The sequence below is a fragment of the Mustela lutreola genome, chromosome 9 (assembly GCF_030435805.1).
Source record: "Mustela lutreola isolate mMusLut2 chromosome 9, mMusLut2.pri, whole genome shotgun sequence".
Taxonomy (NCBI): domain Eukaryota; kingdom Metazoa; phylum Chordata; class Mammalia; order Carnivora; family Mustelidae; genus Mustela; species Mustela lutreola.
Genome location: NC_081298.1, coordinates 19,435,020 through 19,454,351, shown reverse-complemented (window position 1 = coordinate 19,454,351; position 19,332 = coordinate 19,435,020). Strand labels below are relative to the sequence as shown.

At 43.5% G+C, this 19,332-nt stretch overlaps 1 long non-coding RNA gene across 3 annotated transcripts in view; it reads right to left on the bottom strand.

Annotated features, from left to right (window-relative positions):
• Nucleotides 1–18,456, bottom strand: part of LOC131808005 (uncharacterized) — a 79,610-nt gene extending 61,154 nt beyond the window's left edge. For 2 of the 3 annotated variants that reach the window (XR_009344646.1, XR_009344644.1), the window contains exons 1-2: nucleotides 18,337–18,456; nucleotides 18,017–18,254 (exon numbers count right to left, since the gene is read on the bottom strand). This is a non-coding gene — a long non-coding RNA (uncharacterized LOC131808005). The remainder of the gene's footprint in view (nucleotides 1–18,016; nucleotides 18,255–18,336) is intronic. The other variant, XR_009344645.1, reaches the window with a different exon arrangement.
• Between the last annotated feature and the right edge of the window lie 876 nt (nucleotides 18,457–19,332).

The window sequence follows — 19,332 nt, the reverse complement described above, 5'->3', positions numbered from 1 at the left end:
AGCAACCCTCAACATTAGCTACCCTATACCCTGATATAAGCAAGAAATAAACTATTACTGTATAAAATCCCTGAGATTCTGGAGTTGTTTGCAGGTTGTCTATCCTAACTAATCCCTAAAGTGTAGAAGTTAAGGGATGATATTCCTCTTGGAATGGGAAAGCCCTGACTCTATTTAGAGGCCGAGGAGGTGGTGCTGTGAAAGATATATTGAGATAGCAAATGCTCTAACTGTTAGAGCAAGTTCCCTGTGGCACAGAAGGAAGTGGCCCAGAACAGGATCCTTTGTTCTCCTGTATTTTCTTGTCAAGAATGAGAAGAATATTGGCCATTTTTTGTTGTTGTTGTTGTAGTGGTTTTACTACTCATTATGTACTAGAAAGAAATGTTCGGAGAACAGGATAGGAAACATAGGCAAGTAGCAAAGGTTCAAGAATCTTTCCATATTGTTATGCCATGGTGTGTTAACAGGAGAAAAAAAAAATAGTGAGGCAACATGAACTTAAATCGTGGTTTTGCCATATCTTAGCTGCAAAATAGAAAATTTATTTCAAGATTATTCATTCAGTTCAGCTGTAACGTGGATAATCTGGTAAACACCTCGCATGGATTATTTGTGTGTGTATGGGTGTGAGTGTGTGTGAACGGGCGAGAAGGCGTAAGGGGATGTCATGAAATGCACACCGGAAAATGTTTGGAATATCTTGAAAATCGTAACACGAGTTCATAATTATCAGGAACTTCTCTAAGAAAAATATAAGCATTGAATCATTGATTTCTCATAACAACTCAAAGAAGTATGTTCTCTTATTATTCTCATTTTATGGCTCAAGAAATCCATTCAAAAAGCATTAACTGTCAAGGCACACCTGGGTGGCTCAGTCAGTTAAGTGGCTGGCTTTTGATTTTTGGCTCAGGTCATGATTTTGGGGTCCTGGGATGGAGCCGCGCTTCAGGGGGTGGGGGTGGGGGTGGTCTGTGCTCAGTAGGGAGTCTGCTTGAAGATTCTTTCTCTCTCCCTCTGCCCCTTCTCCGCTCTCATGTGTGAACGCTCTCTCTCTCTCTCTCTCTCTCTTTCAAATAAACAGATTTTTTTTTTTTAAGATTTTATTTATTTGACAGAGAGAAATCACAAGTAGATGGAGAGGCAGGCAGAGAGAGAGAGGGAAGCAGGCTCCCCATGGAGCAGAGAGTCCGATGCGGGACTCGATCCCAGGACCCTGAGATCATGACCTGAGCCGAAGGCAGCGGCTTAACCCACTGAGCCACCCAGGCGCCCCAACAGATTTTTTTTTTAAAGGATTTGCTGCCAGTACTTGTCCTTGGGCTAGAGAGATTATGGGTATACATTTCCTGATATTTTCATTATTTTTAAAATTCTATGAGACAAAAAAAAATTCTAAGAGACAGGCATATTTTATCTTTATACTTAGAAATAAAGGAATGGTATTATAAAGACAAGGGAAATATTGGGTTTTGATTCCTTTTGAGGAAGCCGGAGGTGTGCTTCTTCAGTGTGGATGAAACCCCGAGCCTACTGATCCTTTTACGAAGCTTCCAGGTGGCTTTGTGGGGAATAGCGTAGGGAGGAATCAACAAAGGGAGAACAGGGACTGCCTTAGCTCTGGGAACCTCCAGTTTTGCTGGTATTCGGGTCAGTACGCTTCAAATGTTCCTGGGCATCTCCTCACAGAATGTGGCATGGGTGTTTTCCCACTGGAGAGCTGAGTGTTCTTGGAACATGCCATTTGAACTTCCCCAGTGATCCTGCCGGGGACTGTCTGAGAACCCATACAGACACATCTAGGAATCGTCCCAGAATCGCCCTGGGGTAAGGCAAATAGGATGTTTAAGGACCAATTTATACCCCTGACTGTCTGCGGGTCACTGCTCATTCGTACAACACCTTGGCTGTTCTGGTTATCCAGTGCCGTGGGCCAAAGTCTTCCCATGAGCAGAGGACACTGAGGCCGACAGACACAGATCTCTTTAGTACCCATTGTGACCTCTGAGCCAAGTAGAGGCGACAGGCCCAGGCACTAACAGAATCTGCTACTGATGTCAAAAAGATAAATAAAATGACCAGTTGAAGGATTTAGCACATGGTCAGTGCTCAGTAAGTACTAATCATTCTAATTAAAATGACAGCATTAGCGTTATCGTAACTACAGCAGGATTCATATTAAAACCCGTGTCTTGTGAGTCCAAGCCTCAGAAAGTTTTAATTAACAACAGCATCTTCAGGTTTCTTTTTGGTTGTGCTCCTTCTCCCTCCCAACCATGATGGTGGCTTCGGGCTAACCCTTAACTCCTCATTCTCTGGGTAGGAATAATTAAATGAGAGCCTTTTTTACAGACTAAATCCACCATCCCTGAAATTCTGTGCTTTGCTTCCGGAAAACCCCCAAACAAACATTAGCCTCTCTTGTTGTTTTATTTCTTCAAGCTAGGCCACTTACAGCTCTGGGGTCAGGAGATAGACATCTTGTTTGTATGAAGGCTCTCGAGGGGTGAACTACGGTCAAACCATGTTACCCTGGAAGACTTTAAGCCATTTTAGCTGCTCAATGGAGAACACGTCGCAGGATGCAGGCGGGTTTCCAAGACAACTGGGGTTTGATGGGTCATTGAAGGCTGGCCAGAGCAGCTGTGTACTGGTGCTCTGCAAGCCTGAAACTACTCTGCAAGAGCTCTGGGTTCAGAAAATCCAAAACACATTTGCCACAAACATTTTTCTCCTCCATTTTTAATCACATATATATTGCAAGGGAAATGTATCCCATCTGTTTTTTTTTTTTTTACTCATTTATGCTTATATCATCCAAATAAAATTCTGAAGTTTATTTGATGTTTCACATTAAAAAAAAAAAATACTCTAATGGAAGAATATATTTGGTAAAAGGCAATGCACGGCTTCTGCTCCTCCTGCCGTCAGGGACTGCTGGTCAATGAAGTGGCCTGCAAGTCCACACGGTGAATTGGCCACGTCCTGGATTCCTCTGAGAGACAGTTCCAGCTCTCCTAGTGGCAGATACAATGGGCAACAAAGGGCTCATCTAATTCTATTAATCACAGAATCTTGGCAAAAAGAAGAGCATGGTCAAAAGAGGTTAAGGGACCTCAGATATCAATGAGCCCAACCTCACTGTCATTTTTCAGCTGAGGAAACTGAGCCCCAGAGGGAAGAAATTCTTTGCCTAATGACACATGGTTAATTAAAGGCAGATTTGGGGTCATAAACTCAGGTCTCCTGAGCCAAGGAGCAGTATAGCAGTGTTCTTTCTACTCCCTGTTGTACAGCATCAAAGCACAAATGCAAAACCAGACTGCAAAAGCAAAGGCATAAGTGTAGGAAGAGCCATAGACCGTTATGAATTTAGGGGCAAGAAGGATCACAAGGATTTTAAAAACAGGCTCCCCTCCCTGAAGGAGCACAGGCTCTGGGGCTAGCCAGGTGCGTTTCATGATATAGTTTAACAATTTTCTTGATGATAGTAATAACCCTGGGAATGTCTCCTAAGAGCTCTGAGCATATTTCCTAATCACTCTGCAAAATGGGTTAAAATTAGCAATTGTGTCTCATTTTTTCATGAAAATTATATAAAAACTTGCACTTCAAAGTCCTTGGTGGGCTAACCAGCACAGGGCATATATTCAAAACACAAGCTTTTCATAGTATTGTTATTCTCTTTATTACTCAGAGGTCTTCCTTTCTAAGACAGGGTTTCCTAAACTGTGTTTTGTGGAACACTACTGCAAGGAAATGTGAACTGATCTTACGAAAAATAAATAAATACATATCATCGTATGTTTTGAGAACACTATACACTCCAGCTTTCTTTCACAGATTCTGAGGGCATAAAACTCAACTGGTAAACTCTCCGAGAAGGCAAGCAAGAGAAAACACTGTCTGTCCAATTCTGTTGAATGGAAACAGTACCAAAGGTGGCTGATTTTTGTTGTTGTTGTTGTTGTTTTCTTCCAGGAATGCAGGTAAATGAGTTCTCCATGGACCAGCTTGCCGGTGCACACCAGTTTGGGCAAATGAAGGTACGAGAGAGAGGAAGGTAGGTGCAAATCTGTAATGTGCAGCGAACAGTGATCCGTCAGGAAAAGGTGTGCACAGGTGAGTGCTCAGAGGCATTCCTCTTGGAAAGGGATGCTCATGGTTGACTTCATAGGGAAGGGATATTAAAGCAGGAGAAGGTCCCCTGGAAATGGAAATGAGGAAGTTCCTGGACACAGAGTCAAGGGAGTGCCAAGGAAGTTCCAGAGAAGAGCAAAAATCCACCCTCCTACCTTCAGCAGTGGGCGTAAGTGGGAAGAAACACTGGCTGGGGGCTTGGGGACCAGCTTCTCCTCTTTTCTTCGCCCAAGGGCAAGAAGCATCCTGGCTTCAGTTTCACACTTACAGTCCTAGCACAGGGGCTGGTACAAAGCAGAACTCAATAAATGTGCACTGAGTTGAGACCAGATCTAAGTGGATGTGAAAAGCCATGATAAGGAATCTGGACGTTATTTGGCAGACAATGGGGAGCCGTCGAAGCTTTTTGCTTGGGGGACTGACATGTTCAGAAGTGCACTTTAGAGAGATTGGTTTGGCAGCATGTGGGGGATGGAGCCAAAGAGAGAGAGAAACTGGAGACAAGAATCCTCCAAGAATCCACACAAGCAAGTGCACTCAGGGATGGGCTATAGGGATGGCAGCGAGAAAGCAGCTGCAGGCATTGAGATTTAATGAAACTTAATTATTTTTTTTTAAAGTTAAAAGAGGAAAATTGACAAGGATTCATAAGTGATTTCATGTCATGCAGAGAGAGAGAGAGACAGAGAGAGAGAATCATCTGGAGCTCCACGGCTTGAGCCCTGGGAAAAGGAATGACAGTGGTGTGGTCAGGAGACAGGAAGGGGGAAGGCGGCGTGGACTGAGCTGGGACAAAGATGGCTCCCTCTGGCCTAGCTGGGGGTATAAGCTGCTGACGAGGCATTGAGGGCACCCACCAGAAGGCATCTTGGAGCGTTCAGTGGAAACCTGAAGATAAACTAGGAGAGAGACCACCTGAGTGGGATTCACCTGCATGGAGCTGGGGCCTGTAGCTCTGTGATGCCTGAGTGTAGACTTGGAGATTAGAGAGAGACCGAGAAAGAAAGTCAAGGTCTAAAGCATGTGCAGCAAGAGCACCACGGCAGCAGCCTGACAGTCTGGCCCCTGCCCCCACTCACACTTCTGTCTAGTCCCTGTGGCCACCCTGCAGGACTGGTTTAGCTCCCCCAGGGGGTGGAGTCTGCATATGACATTGTCCTTTTGTGTGGGGGGAGCCCAGATGCCCACCTGCCCCCTCAACTGAACTCTTCCTCCACCCCAGTATCTTCTGAATGCCACCTCTGGAATCAGACTGCTTGGATTTGAATCTCAGCACCCAGAAAGTGGAAGAGCTTTTTAACCCCTGTCTTTGTTTCTGTTTTTCTGCAAATTTGGAATAAAGGTAGTGTGTATAGGAGAGTACTTGTGAAGAGTAAATGTAAAGCATTTAGAAAGTTCTTGACATCTAGTAAGAGCTCAATGTATTTTGGCCATTATTATTATTACTTCTTTAATCATACTGACCATTTGTAACCAGGACTGCTGACTGGGCTTGTGCCTCAGTTTCTCTACAATGATTAAAAACAAGCCCTGAAGTCTGTTCCCTCTATGGAATCTACAGTACTTAATTTAGGTTGTGCTAGTCACCTCCCGGGTCTAGCTAGCTCTTGTCCACCGTGCCCCTTCTCTCTGGATAGCGCTATGCACACCATCACTGTCTGGGAAACGTCACCTGCTACATCTCTCCCACCACCCACTCATTCATTTATTTATGGAATTATCCATTTAGTTAATATTTATGGAGCATTCACTTTATGCTAGATACTCTCTCTACAGCTACCAGATAACACTACTGGAAACTGAGGTACCCACATCTTTTCCTGGTTATTATGACACTGTGACCTTCCACCTCAGCCACCCGACCAGCAGGAAGGGTTGGAACCCCGCTCTCCCATGAGTCTCTTGCATACTTTGAGGCAAGGAATCATACTCAGCAAAGTAACCCTACTTTGTTGTGTCTTCCCAGGCTCATGAGCACAGGGAGGGCACAGGGCAAAAACCCAGTAAACATGCTGATGACTTGGGAAGATACACAAAAAGGTCAGCACTGCTTTTACCCCATCATGACTCAGGCTAGAAGACATTTGTTCTCCCCCATATCTGTTCGCATCTGCCCTGATACCTCATAAAACCTTCTCCTGGATAGTCATTAACGAGGTGGCAACATGGATTTCAGGGCCCCAGGGAGACCATTTGTTTGATGTTCTGGATGAAGGAAACACAGACTTGCTCTTTGAGCAAGCATGGGAGCTCACTCTGAAACTCTGCTTGACAGTCTCTCCCTGTAAGCTCAGACATGAAGTCAGGGGAATACAATGGTGCAGAGGCAGCAAAGCCTCAGAGTGCTGGATGGGAGATTTAGAGGCTCAGGGACAGGAGTGGAAGAGTAAAAACAGACACAAGAGCCTGTGCCTGGCTAACATGAAATGCTAAGTCAGATCCACATCAACAGAATGCTCCCTACTCTGCCTGTGTTCTTGTTGTGTGTGTGTCCCAGCTTCTGGGTACACATCTACACTCCTGACTGACAGTAAGACTGAAAAGGGGCTGTTCTTGTAGTAAACTTACATCCACGTGTCATTGTAGGTGTCTCTTCTCTTCTGTTCTTGGGCAACAATTAACACCATGACTGGTGTGTGGGGAATGCTAAGAAAATTTGAATGGGTGGGTGGATGGATGGATGGATGGTTGGATGATGGGTGGATGGTTGGATGAATGAATGAATAATCAAAGAATGGGACCATTTAGCAGGGAGAAGGGACTAACCATCATTTTCCCTTTTATTCTCTTTCGTGTCTAAGTCTTGCCACCAGACTTAGACAAAGGATAGAGAAGAGGCCCTGGAGAACCTCATTCTAGGAGTCTTGTGGACTCCCAGCTGTTGATGGAGCTGACTCCAGTCAATTCTGGGAAGGTGACCTTCTGTTGCCGAAAACGGAAAAGACCCCAGCATAGAGATGTAAGGAAGCTAGACCTCATTTCTCAGTCCTGGAGAGTCTCTGACTCTCCCTCTAACCCAGCACCCTTAAGCACACACACACACACACACACACACACACACACACACACACACAATCCATGGTAGAAAGCAGACACTGCTTTGAAATGGGGAAGGCCACTTCATCCCACCAAACAGTGACCACCTAAAATCAGCCCAGCGGGAATATCTGCACAAACCTTAGGGTTATCCTGTATGTAGTGGAAAACCAACCATTTTTCTATGCTCTAAAAACCAACTTCACTTCAGTGGAAGGATCACCAATCTTCCAATATCATTAACAAATACCTTTTGAGCATTTATTTGCACGGGTCACTTATCTTTAAAACCAGGGTACTAGTTATTTTGTGGTTTTAGTTCTGTTACATGCATTACGCTATAGTTTTCTCACCTATAAAATGAGAAAACAAAAACAAAAACAAATTTCTTTCCTAAATTGTCAGGGTGAGGGGTGCAGAGCAGACACACAGTGTCTGGCGTATAGGACATTTCTTTCCCCAACATCTCAATCAGTAAGCCGAGCTCATATTGCAAGTTCCACCAAGTCTAGCTCTCCCTGGACCTGAGAGTCCCTTCCGCCAGCATGGGAAGGGCTGTTGGGAAGCTGTTGCTTCTCAAAATGAGGGAGAGGGCACCCTCAAGGTGTGCCCAGATCAAGTTCATTCATAAAACAAACATTTTTGGCACTGTGGCAAGAGGCTGGGCAGCCACAGGAACCCAGCCCAGAAGACCACGCAGTTAGCTCGTTAGGAGCTGCAGCCCCCTGGAGGTGGGCAGGGAATGGGGCCGGTGGGGAGAGCCGCGCAGAGGCCAGCTGGGTCTCAGGCAGCAAAGTCAACATCGCCCCAGATGTCTGCCCCCGGGGTTGGGGCCATTAGCTCCAGTTTACCTGCTCGCTTCATTTTTCAAAATTAGCCACAAAAGCCTCCCATGGAAACACAATGCACAGCATTTCTCAGTGGGGGAAAAAGAAAACAAAAGTATATCTTTTCCATGCACTTGTTTGGAGTTTCTGAATGTCTCCCAGAGCCCAGAGCCTTGGCAGGCGTGTTCCTGATTGCTCCCACATGGATGTCTACGTGAGTCCCTACTTTTCTGTCTGTCCCCAGAGGCTCCTCAGCTAAGACCAGGCTGCTGTCCCCTCCCTGTCGCCAGCCTGGCCTGGGCACCCCAATGCTGAGCCCAGCAAGGCACTGACTTTCTCATTTTCTTCCTCCCTTTCCTGGGGGATAATATTACAGTTGGAATTCCTGGGTTCGCTTTGAAGGTTGCTTAGAGACGGTGTTAGCTTTCAACCACCTGATTTAATCTCTCTGTTCACTCCCAGCTTCCCCCACTGCTGCTCAGACAAGGCAGAGGGCGAAGGGGAGAGGTGAGGAGGTGAAGCGCTTGTCTGCGGTGACATCTTTTCATCAGGTTGTACTGAGAGCGGGGCCAGACAGGAGAGGCTGGGCAGCCAGTGTGGCCGTGATGGGCTGTCTGTCTCTTGGCAGCCTGTACAGACCTCAAATGGGAGAACGGGGGGAGGGAGGGCAGAGGCACTGCACCGAGGCAAGGAAAGATGGACACAAATATAAACACTGAGATGTAAGGCTGTGCGGTTGAAACTGTGAGGCACAGACTACATTTTTGTCCTTGGAAAGTAATTCCTGCCTACAGATCAGTAGGAATTTGGGCAACAATCTACTAGGTGCTGAAAAAAATCCACCCCAAATATAAAGGCAGCAAGAAGACTTCTAAAAGAAGAACCAGATGCCACCCAAGTGATGAAGGCATGCCCGGTGGTGACTTATTGGTTTCTACTTTTAATCTCTGGGGAGTCAAGGAAACAGGAGAGATGCCAGAAGACTGGAAACTGGAATGTTTTTATTTACACTTAATTTAGTCATTAATGAAGTGTATTGTTAAGTGTCAGTCCCACCACAAGGTCCAGGAATCTTGCTTTCATCTGCTCCCTTGATGTAACCCGGTGCACAGAACATAGTCTGATTCACAGCAGGGGCTGAATAATATTGGTTGAGTGAGTCAATAAAAGCAGGGGATGGAGATGAGCCTGCAGCTCCTCCCATGATGATGCTCCTCAGGGCTTTAGTTGGCAGACCAGGTAACTGTGAGAGAGCCTGCATGACTTGAGCCAACACTGGGGGTTTCTGATCTCTCTCCTCACTGCGTGTGCCTGTTCGTGCATGTGTAAAATGTATGTTCTTAACCTCCCTGAAGAAGTTCATGAAAGATCTTAGTAGCCCCCAACTTGCCATCCTCCCCATTTTAAGAACTCCGTCCTCCTGCATCATCTTTGGCTCTGGATCCACTCCAGCCATTTGGGTGGCATACTACGCTGAATTGTGGCCCCCAAAGAGATCTAGACTTGGGGGACTAGGCTGTATTACCTAAGTATGTCCTAAATCTAATCACCTGTTGTTATTAGGGGGAAGGAGAGGCGATCTGATAAAAACCAAGAAAGCAGTGTGAAGATGGAGGCAGAGATATGAGTTCTGAGCCAGGGAAGGCTGGAAGCCACAGAGAACTGGAAGAGGCAAGTCCTTCTCTGTTCCATGAGAAGGACTGAGACCATGGAGGCTCACCCATCTTTACTGTATAATTTCTGAGGTTGCCTCGGGCATCTGCAGTCAGGTATCAGATGGAAAGAAAGGAAAATTACACTTGGGGTGTTTTTACAAGTCGTGATTATAAATGGCACATTATCAATTCTACCCACATCTCATTGGATATAAGTAACTTCATCATATTACCCAAAAAGGGCCAGGAAGTTTTGTTCCTGATCAGGTAGCCACATTCCCACCACAGCACTGTCATGGTGAGGGAGCACGGATTCTTAGTGGACAGCTAGCCAAGGCCTCAACAAGAGGGAGAAAAATACCTACAGAGGGATTAAAATTAGGTAACTAGGTAATTTAACTCAAAATATGAAACCTCATTTTCACTTTAAGACTGACACCAAATTTTATGAATTAATATACAAGATTCATATTAATTTTTAACATAGAATAAAAGGCATAGAGTGAGATTGCCTTTATTATGCATTTTGGGGAAAGCCTCTAATCCGTAGACTTATGTGTCCATTCTCCTTTGACTTGTCCTTTGGGGAAAATAAACACAGACCCTGGAATCAGAAGGTTTCCTGGATCAAAAAGTAACTCTTCTACTTACTTATGTGACCTTGAGAAATTACTTCACTGTTCTGATCCTTAGTTTCCTTATATCTGGAAACAGGGGAGTAGGTTTCCTACCATCCATCCATCAGTATGATGGACAGAAGAGACACTTGCAGTCTGGTGAGCGCCCCCTGGAGGATGAACTGGGGAAGAGTCTCTGGTGCATACCAAGGGGTGAAAAGGTGATTTCTGTTAATAAGAATTAATTTGAGGCTATATGCTCTAAAAAGCTTCTGGTACTGTTTGTTCATTGTGTCTCTGGCTATCTTAAGAGTATGTAAACATTAATCACACATCTACATTCTATTCTATGTTCAACTCATCAATGTGACTGACCAGAGAAATTGTTGCAAAATGAAAGACTCCTTGCTTTCTATGGGAAGGATACCCTGGAACTGAAAGTATCTAGGTGGTCTGTTGTCTGTGCAATGCTTTCTGTCTCCTTATTACCACCCAGAGTGGATGTGTTCTTCCTCCCCACCCCATCCCAGATTCATTTATCCGAGAGAGAGAGAGACCATGAGCATGGGGGAGAGGCAGAGGGAGAGGAGTGAGAGAATACCAAGCCAACTCCACATTGAGCACAGAGCCCAGCATGGGGCTTGAGCCCATGACCTATGAGATCAGGGCCTGAGCCAAAACCAAGAGGCAGAAGCTTAACCAACTAAGCTATCCAGGCACCCTGGATATGTTTTACCTATGACATGTCCAGAGTAGGGACAGAACCAGGAGTCAGCCGAAAAATTCATAAGGAAGAGTCAATGAGTCAATATACACACATACACACAGCTCTAAGATTTGAAGGAACTAAGATAATCTGAAATATTCTATAAAATAACATTAAATGTTATTAAAGATTAAGTGGCATTGTAGAATGCATAATGAAAATATGGTATAAAAATAAGATATTTGCAAAAGGATCAAATAATACTTCTTGAAAAAAATACAGAAAGCAATTTTTTAAAAATGCCTCAGTGAACAAATGAAGTACCAGAATAGACACAGCTGAAGAGAGAATTGATGAGCTGGAAAATAGATCTAAATGCAGCAGTGGAAGGTAAAAATGACATTAGTGTCTAAAGTCAAGTCCAAACTGCAAAGGTGACTAATATTGGTGGAAAAGCAATCTGCTAAGAAGCCTAAAAGATTCACTGAGTAAAATATGAAGCATGATTAGGGATAAGATGTTCAGAACCAGGACTGGAAATGTGGGTGAGGGCTGAAACTTTATTTATATGTTGCTGCAATGTGATGATATTCTTTAACCCCAGGTCTGTGTGACCATGGTCTTTTTCTTCTGTACTATGTGGTCTCTCATGGAATTGCTTGGGCTGGTGTTGTTACTGAGACAGACTGAAACTGGAATTGCTTATTCATTTATTTTTTCTTTAAACGTAGATCTATAATTGTTTTGAAACGAAATAATGTGAATAATAAAATTATATTTTACATGCTTCCCTGACAGGTGTTTAGCCCTGTCAAGCTCAGGATAAGATATTTAAGGTTGAGAAGCAACCTAGCAAAATCATAATTATAGCTATAATTACAATGGAGACTACATAAATCTCTCCCTCTCACTCCTGAAGCTGGCAAGGCCTCTCAGGGGGTTCCAGGAGAGTGGAGAAAGGGAACCAAATAAGTTTATCTCTAGAAGCATGTCTCAGAAAGGGAGGCAAGATACAGCCTACTAACCTCCTGGTAGGCATTTCCTTGCCTATAAAAAGGCCAGTATGTAAAGGAAAAGTTCCTGGCCACCAGGGCTTCAACCAGACCCTTCCTGCTGAAAACCTCAGAAGCCCCTCATCCCTTCCTCACACTAGCAAGGCTGCTATTTCCAGCCCTTACTCCACTCTATTTGCCTTCATGCCTGAGAAAGCAGGGAAATCATAGCCAAAGCTTGAGCTGACAAATGGTAATAAAACCAAAGAACTCCCAGGCAGGATTTTGAGCTTGACCTCAGAGCTGCTGGTCAAGCTGGAGATATATTTTTAATGTAAATATTCCCGGTAACATGAGCTTGGGACTCATGCCAGCAAAGCTTCTGAGGGGCCTTTCTCACTCTGTGTTCTGTGAACAAGTTTCTCCTTCTTAGAGCCTTTTCCTCTGTTTAGGAGCAAACTTTGTTTTATGATCGCCAAAGCAGTTAGCAACCTGATGATTTTTCCAAAACTAAGGCTGAGAGACCATAAAACAGGTTTCAGAGTTTGAGCTGAGGCCCTTAGAAAATAGCTTCTGGTCTAGATTTTACAAATGTTTGTGAACATTTGGTTCTAGACTGTCATCATGCATGAGAAAAGGCCCATTTGCTTATGTGTAACTTGAGGTGGCTGAATCATATGGCATGTAAGAAAGAGCATTAGAGATATATTCATAAGGATCCAGAATCTTTGGAGGCTTAAATGAATATGCTAAACTCAAGAGTAATGTAGTTGTTAAGATGAGAAATTTATTTGAGCGTCCTGATGGTTGGGGTTAAAAGAAAGGTCTGTCAAAAAGGAGGACCGGATTGATTCCTAAGGGGAAATGATGGGTTCCATTTCATTCTCTGTATTTTTCTGTCTTTTAAAAGAAACATGTTACATGACATCTTCTAATGGGAGTATTGATGGGCAGAATGAAAAATACTTATAGCAACATTGAAGCCAAGACAGAATTGGTTTTTAAATGGTTATTTGATTTAAAAAAATCTCTGATAAATATTAAAGGTAAAATACTAAAGCAAGATTTGGAGAAGAATATCTTCCAAGGGACTGAGCTCCCAAGGACTAAGTCTACAAATCTTCTAAGGGACTGAACACATTGGGGCTAAGTGTACATATCTTATAAAAATAAAGAATTTAGTTTATTTGAAGTGATGAATGAGTGGGCTGTCTTTTGGTTTTTATTTCTTCTATGTACTTTTTTCGCCTCTTAGATACCCAAAATGCTGAGCAGACAATGTGAATCCAAACTCTTGACTTACAGAAGACTTCACGGTCCTTCTATTTTCCCCTTCTCATTTTCCTTTACCTCTCCTCTTCATCCTAAGATTTACTGACTGAATCAACACATGAATAACTAAACTTTGTGTTTTTCATCTGTCACCTTGATCACTCTTCAAAATTATCTTTTGAAACAAACAGCACTATATCCCATTTATTGGATGCAAAAATTGAGGCACAGAGACATTAAGTAACTGGCCAAAGGTCCCAGAGCTAACAAATGTCAGCTCTGGGATTCTTACTTTGACCTATTTCACACTGATCTATAACCTCTGTAATACTCTGAAACAAGCCACCAATTTAATGGCTCAAAACAGTAACCATTTATTGTTAATGAGGTTTGAGTAGGCTACACTCTTCTGGTCTCACTCATGTCTCTGAAGACAACTGGGAGCGAGATAGGTGGCTGTTAATCTTGTCTGGTATTTCTCTCTCTCTATCTCTTTTTTCCGGTAGGGGAGTCAGCTAGCTGTCAAGTCATCTAAGATGACCTTGACTTTTCTCCGTGAATCTCTCACATTCCTCTAGGAGCTTAGAATAGCACATTCTTATGGCAAGGAAGAAGTGTGAAAATGAAGAAGCCCGGCAAGAGGAAGGAGAAAGGAGAAACATGAATGTGCTTTTCAAGATGCTGCTTGCGTCAGGTCTGCAAACAACTCCATAACCAAGGAAGTCACATGGTTGAACCCAGAGTTGACAAGGGGAGGGACTACAAAAGAAAGGACAAAGAGTGCGCATACATTTAGGCTATAATGCAGTAAGTCGACTTTTGAAAGATTCTCAAGCCCCAGCTTTTAACGACTATGTCTATTGCTCATCGAAATTAATAATCCTTTGAATCTTGAGATTCCTGCAGGGGCTACAGTCCAATGGGCCTTCCAAGCAAACTCTTTTGGCCACTCCATATCCATGTGGGGGTATGGAAAGTTAAAAATAGGATAGAAAGTAAAGTGGCTTGGAGATGAGGACACATAGTGGATGCTCATTTCTGAATCTGCTGCTTGAGGGATGATAGTAAGTGATACTAATAGCAGTAAAAACAAGCTCCACATCCCACAGGCTTAAATCTAGTGAAGGATGTTTTTTTATCATCAAAAGGGCAAGTGGCTATCTCCATGCAGGTCTAGGGCTTCAGAGCCCTACGCTAGATCCCCTGCATCCTGCCGAAAGACAAGGGAAGAGAGAACAAGCATGGAGGATTGCATGGGGCCAGACCTGAACCGCTCATACTCCACTGGTAAGACCGCAGTCATAGGGCTATATATAGTAGATGAAGAAGAAACAGGACATGATAAAAACACAGCAGCCTGCATCATTTTTATTTTAGTCTTTCTATCTCGGACTCATACACCTCCTTGTGGCAGTGGCAACCTGATCCTTCACTGGGTGTAACTGACCTTTTCCCTATCCCATATCTCTTTAGTGAAGCAATAATCCCTCCAGGGGCTGAGGGATTCTCTAAAGTGAAGATGTTTATCCAAGACCTTAAGAGTTAGCCGGCTGAAAAATCTTGGATAAGAGAATCCCAACAAGTGAAAAGGTCATGCAGCACAGTGCTGATGGAGGAGTGCTATCTGTGGAAGGAAATGAGAAAAGGGCTACTGGTTCATAGAAAGGAAGCCAGGAATGAAAACAGGGATGTAAGCATGGGTGAGATCCTATGGCATGTGGGTGTAGAGTTAAAAATACTGGACTGAATATAAATCTGTGGATTCTAAGAACAATGGAAGAATGAAGAATACCAAGATGCAAGTAGCACAGATGATATCTGTTTATAAAAATTTTACATCAGTTATGTTGTGAAGAAGGTATTTGGCTGACAAAGCATAGAGAGGACAACTGGGAGGTTCACTGTGGTTGGAAAGACCAGAGCGACAGATACTCCATAATCTAGGAAGAAAGAAAGGAATTCTAGAATATGGATGAGAGGCTAATGATAGAATAAGTAGAAACTTAGAAAGACTTTGTTTGGCACTAACCGCTTCAGAAGAGAGGTGAGCTCTGGACAGAGAGGAATCCAAATTTTATGGGGCCTGAAGATTATGCACTTTGGGGGACCATCTTTCAGAAACAAATGAACAGAATTACAAGCACAAGCTTAGAGTGGGAAAAGAAGTCACAACAAAATTACCGTAATCACGAAGATTCAGTTTCTTTCCTTCTGAGATTTCTTTAGGCGATTTGCCAGGAATGTTTCCAAGGAAATGGTCCCTAATTGTAACTTTTATTTCCCTCCACATCTGAAACATTGTACATTCCCTGGAAGCTTGCAACACTCACAGAGGCCCATGAAGAGCAGCATGGCATAACTACAATCTCTTCAGCTTTACAATAAACCCATCTCTGGGTTTCGAGTCATTACTTTTAGCATCACTGGGATCTGGTGGTGGCTAAAACAATGGGGAATAACTTATTTAAAAAATCACCTAGGAATAAAATAGAACATACACAAATGAGGATCACATAAATGAATGCAAAGAATACAAAGAAACAAGTTAAAGCAAAATCCTGAAGGACTCCAATATGGAATAACCGACCAAAGAGGAAAAAGGGTTGACAAAGAGGACTAAAGAAAGAAAAAAATGAATCAGATTGGGAAGAGGAGAAGCAAGAGTGCTGGATCCCACAAGCCCAGACTATCCCAAGCAGGAAATGGTCAAGTTAGTTGAAGTCTGGTGAGTGATCAGACTATTCAACTTGACTTCTTGAGTTTATTATCTGTAACCTCCTCTATAATGGTGATGTACAAAGAAACAGGAGTTCTTGTCAGTTTTCTTGACTGCTGTGTCCCCAGTACCTGGAACAGAACTTGGGTAAGTAGCAGGCATTCAATAAATACCAGAATGAGTAAACAAATGAAACAGAGATCGAAGGGATCCATTTTATGTAGTGGTTTTGGGCCTCTTATGGCATTGAAAAGAGGCTATCTCCTGGACTGATAAGAATCAAAGCCAGATTTGGCATGTCTAGAGAAGTGAGCAGTGTTAGAAAATGGAGATCAGTGGAGCGGACCACTTTCCGAGAAATGTTGCTGTTAACAGAGGGCATAGAGCAAGAGTTAAGGGGGAAGTAAAATCAAGGAAGATTCTTTTTTTAAGAGTAGAAAGAGTTGAGCAAACTATATTCTGGAAAGATCCACAGTCCAGAGAGTGCAAAGTTAGTGAAAACACAGAAATGAATGTCATCCAGGGCACAGATGAAGGAACTGCCTCAGGTAGAAATCTAGAAATTCTTAGAATTGTTCTTAACTTGGGTTTGATGTAATTACCAGCACTGCACACTAACATGTGGACAATTATATGATCGTGGGGGGGACATGAGTTATCTGGAACTCTGCTTTGGGATGCCACGACAGCGACTGCCAAAGGTATTTCCCCACCCTCCTTGCAAATGGACTGTTTTCTATTCCCCCTAATAGTCAAACGACTTAGAATGAATATATTTTACTCTCTCAGTAAAAATAAATCATAATAATATTTCTGGAAAAAATATGCTCAAAGTGATATGCTCCTCTCTGGGCTTAGGTTTACGTATTCTCAGTTGTTTGCCAAGGGCCAATAACCTCTGACAGTCCCTGAGGATAACATTGATTATCTGCTCAAATGTGGCATTGTTCTGAATTGCCTCATGCCCGATAGTCCAAGGATCACTTCTTTTATGATCTTGGACTTAAGTTTAAGGAAAATTATAAAATATGAAAAGCATGACTCTGTACAAGAGAAAAAAGTTTTATAGGGTGTATAAAAGTCAAACACAGTAACAGATCTATGCTTGAGACTTCTCACTGCACGACAGAATTGGCATTAATTATCATCACTGGCACTAATTCTAAACAGCTCTTTAAAAAATTAGATTGGTAGTATTTCAAAGAGTAAAAACACACTTGACAATAGATAAAATTAAATTTTAGTTAAATCCCAAGTGGATCACTTGAAATGTATTTATTTTTCAGTACACACACACACACACACACACACACACACGCAGAGGCAGACACACACAAGACACACAGGCAGGCAGAATTTCTTCAGTTCTAACTAGACTATTGTTACCAGAATGATAAGAAATAAGGGTTTAAGAGTGATTTATGTTTTCAGTACTGATCTGGATGCTCTGTTCCATGTAAACTATGGAAAAGTTCCCAGTTTCAAATCTCAGGCTCTTCTAGGTAACGGGAGCAGTGAAATTCTTCCATTCTATGTTCAACTTCGGGGCAAAAGCAGAGTATGTTTGAAGGGATCATTTTGTATCAATATGCTTTCTTTAGCTGCTGTGGTGAGTGTATATCCACTTCAGAGCTAGTTAGGGGAGTATGTCATTCTTGTCGTCGTCAGAAAAATACCCAGACAGGTACCCAGAAGAAGAAGCTTACAGCAAACAAGGACATTAGGGTATCTTACAAAAAGAGAGCAGTGTTGGGCTGCCTCCCAGATCCCCTCCTTTGTGTTTGAAACCCTGAAATTGAAGCCCAATGGGGTGTGTTCCCTGATGGATGCATGGTGAAATTCTTCTTATTTAACTTACCTGTCCATGGGCCACCGGAAACCAGGGACCAAAAACAAAACAAAACAAAAAAATTGCTCTTGTTCAAAAGTTTAGAAAGAAGACTAGGGAGAAAGTTGTGCACAGGTGTGCCTTGTACCTGGGCATGTCAATACAAGAGGGGTGTGGCTTGTGGATGAGTGACAGTATAAATGAAAAATGGCAGGAATCCTTACCTCTTGGCCTCTCCTCCTCCAGTTTTCTATGGGAGACACACAAATCCATGCACTTACGTGACGCACACAGAAGCTCCTTGGAATGTCTCAAACACCACTCTTTTCTAGAGCCTGGCACTTAGTAGGTGCTCAGCAGGGGGCAGTGTGACACAGTGGGTAGGAGCTTGGATGCTATGTTGTCTCTCGGCCTCCTCTTCCTCATCTGCTACATGGGAATGATCAGTCATTTCATGGAGTCCTGCAAAATTAAATTAGATAATAGATGGTTAGCTTTGGCATCGAGCAAGTATTCAATAAATGGTAACATTTGTTATTCCTACTTTTTAAAATTATTATTGTAAAATGTTCTCCTCCAGCCCAGAACTCCCATCCAAACTCCAGTCTTGCGTATCTTTGTCTGGGAGGTCAGGGAAGGCTTCCAACTCACAATGTTCAAAAATGTAACTCATGACTTCCACAGCCAACCTCCCCATCTGATGACTGTCCAGCACTCCCTGCCTTACTTAGTCAAGAAAGCAGCACCCAGGAAGTTCTGCAAACTGTCATGCTTAACACCTCCCTCTCCCCTACTCCTGCCCACCAACCCAACCTGAGTGCTTTTGATTTTACCACCTACCCCTAGGAACACCCCACTTCTCTCCACTGCCCCGACCACCTCCACAGCTCAGGCACCAGGACCCCACCCTGGGGGCTCTGATGCAATCCTAGCTGGTCTGCTCCACACATCCTTTCATGTCGCTCTCCAATCTGTCCTCTATATTGGCCGAAAGGTCACTAGTGTAGGAACACAGACACCATCTTGTTGCCCCCTTCGTTTCTTCCCAGTGCTCTCAGAATGAGGACTGAAACGTACCCACCATTAATTACTCTAGCCTTAGCTTCCCAGACATCTCTCTGCTTCCTCCTTCCTCTGGGCTCCTCTCACTCCAGCTTGTTTCAGTTCCTCAAGGGGCCCTGATTTCCCTGGTCATGGGACATTAGCACCAGCTGTGCCACCCTTCCCTGTCACACCCGCCTTGGCCTTGGCCTGTTGAACCCTACCACCCTCCAGTTTTGTCGTTTCTTCAGAGGAGACATCCTGAATAGAGCCGTCTCCTTTTTTGTGTTCTTAGGATGCTCATACCTCTCTCTGATGCATGTTGATCACTGTTGTGATGCCACGTATACTTTTGTGGTTATTTGCTTCATGTCTCTTTTTCTTGAAGGTGTAAGTTCCACAAGGGCCAAGGATGAGAGCTGGAGGTAGGATTTGGTTTTGTTTGCTTTGGGATCTACGCTGTCCAGCATAATGGCTGGCTTCTTACACTCCAAAACTT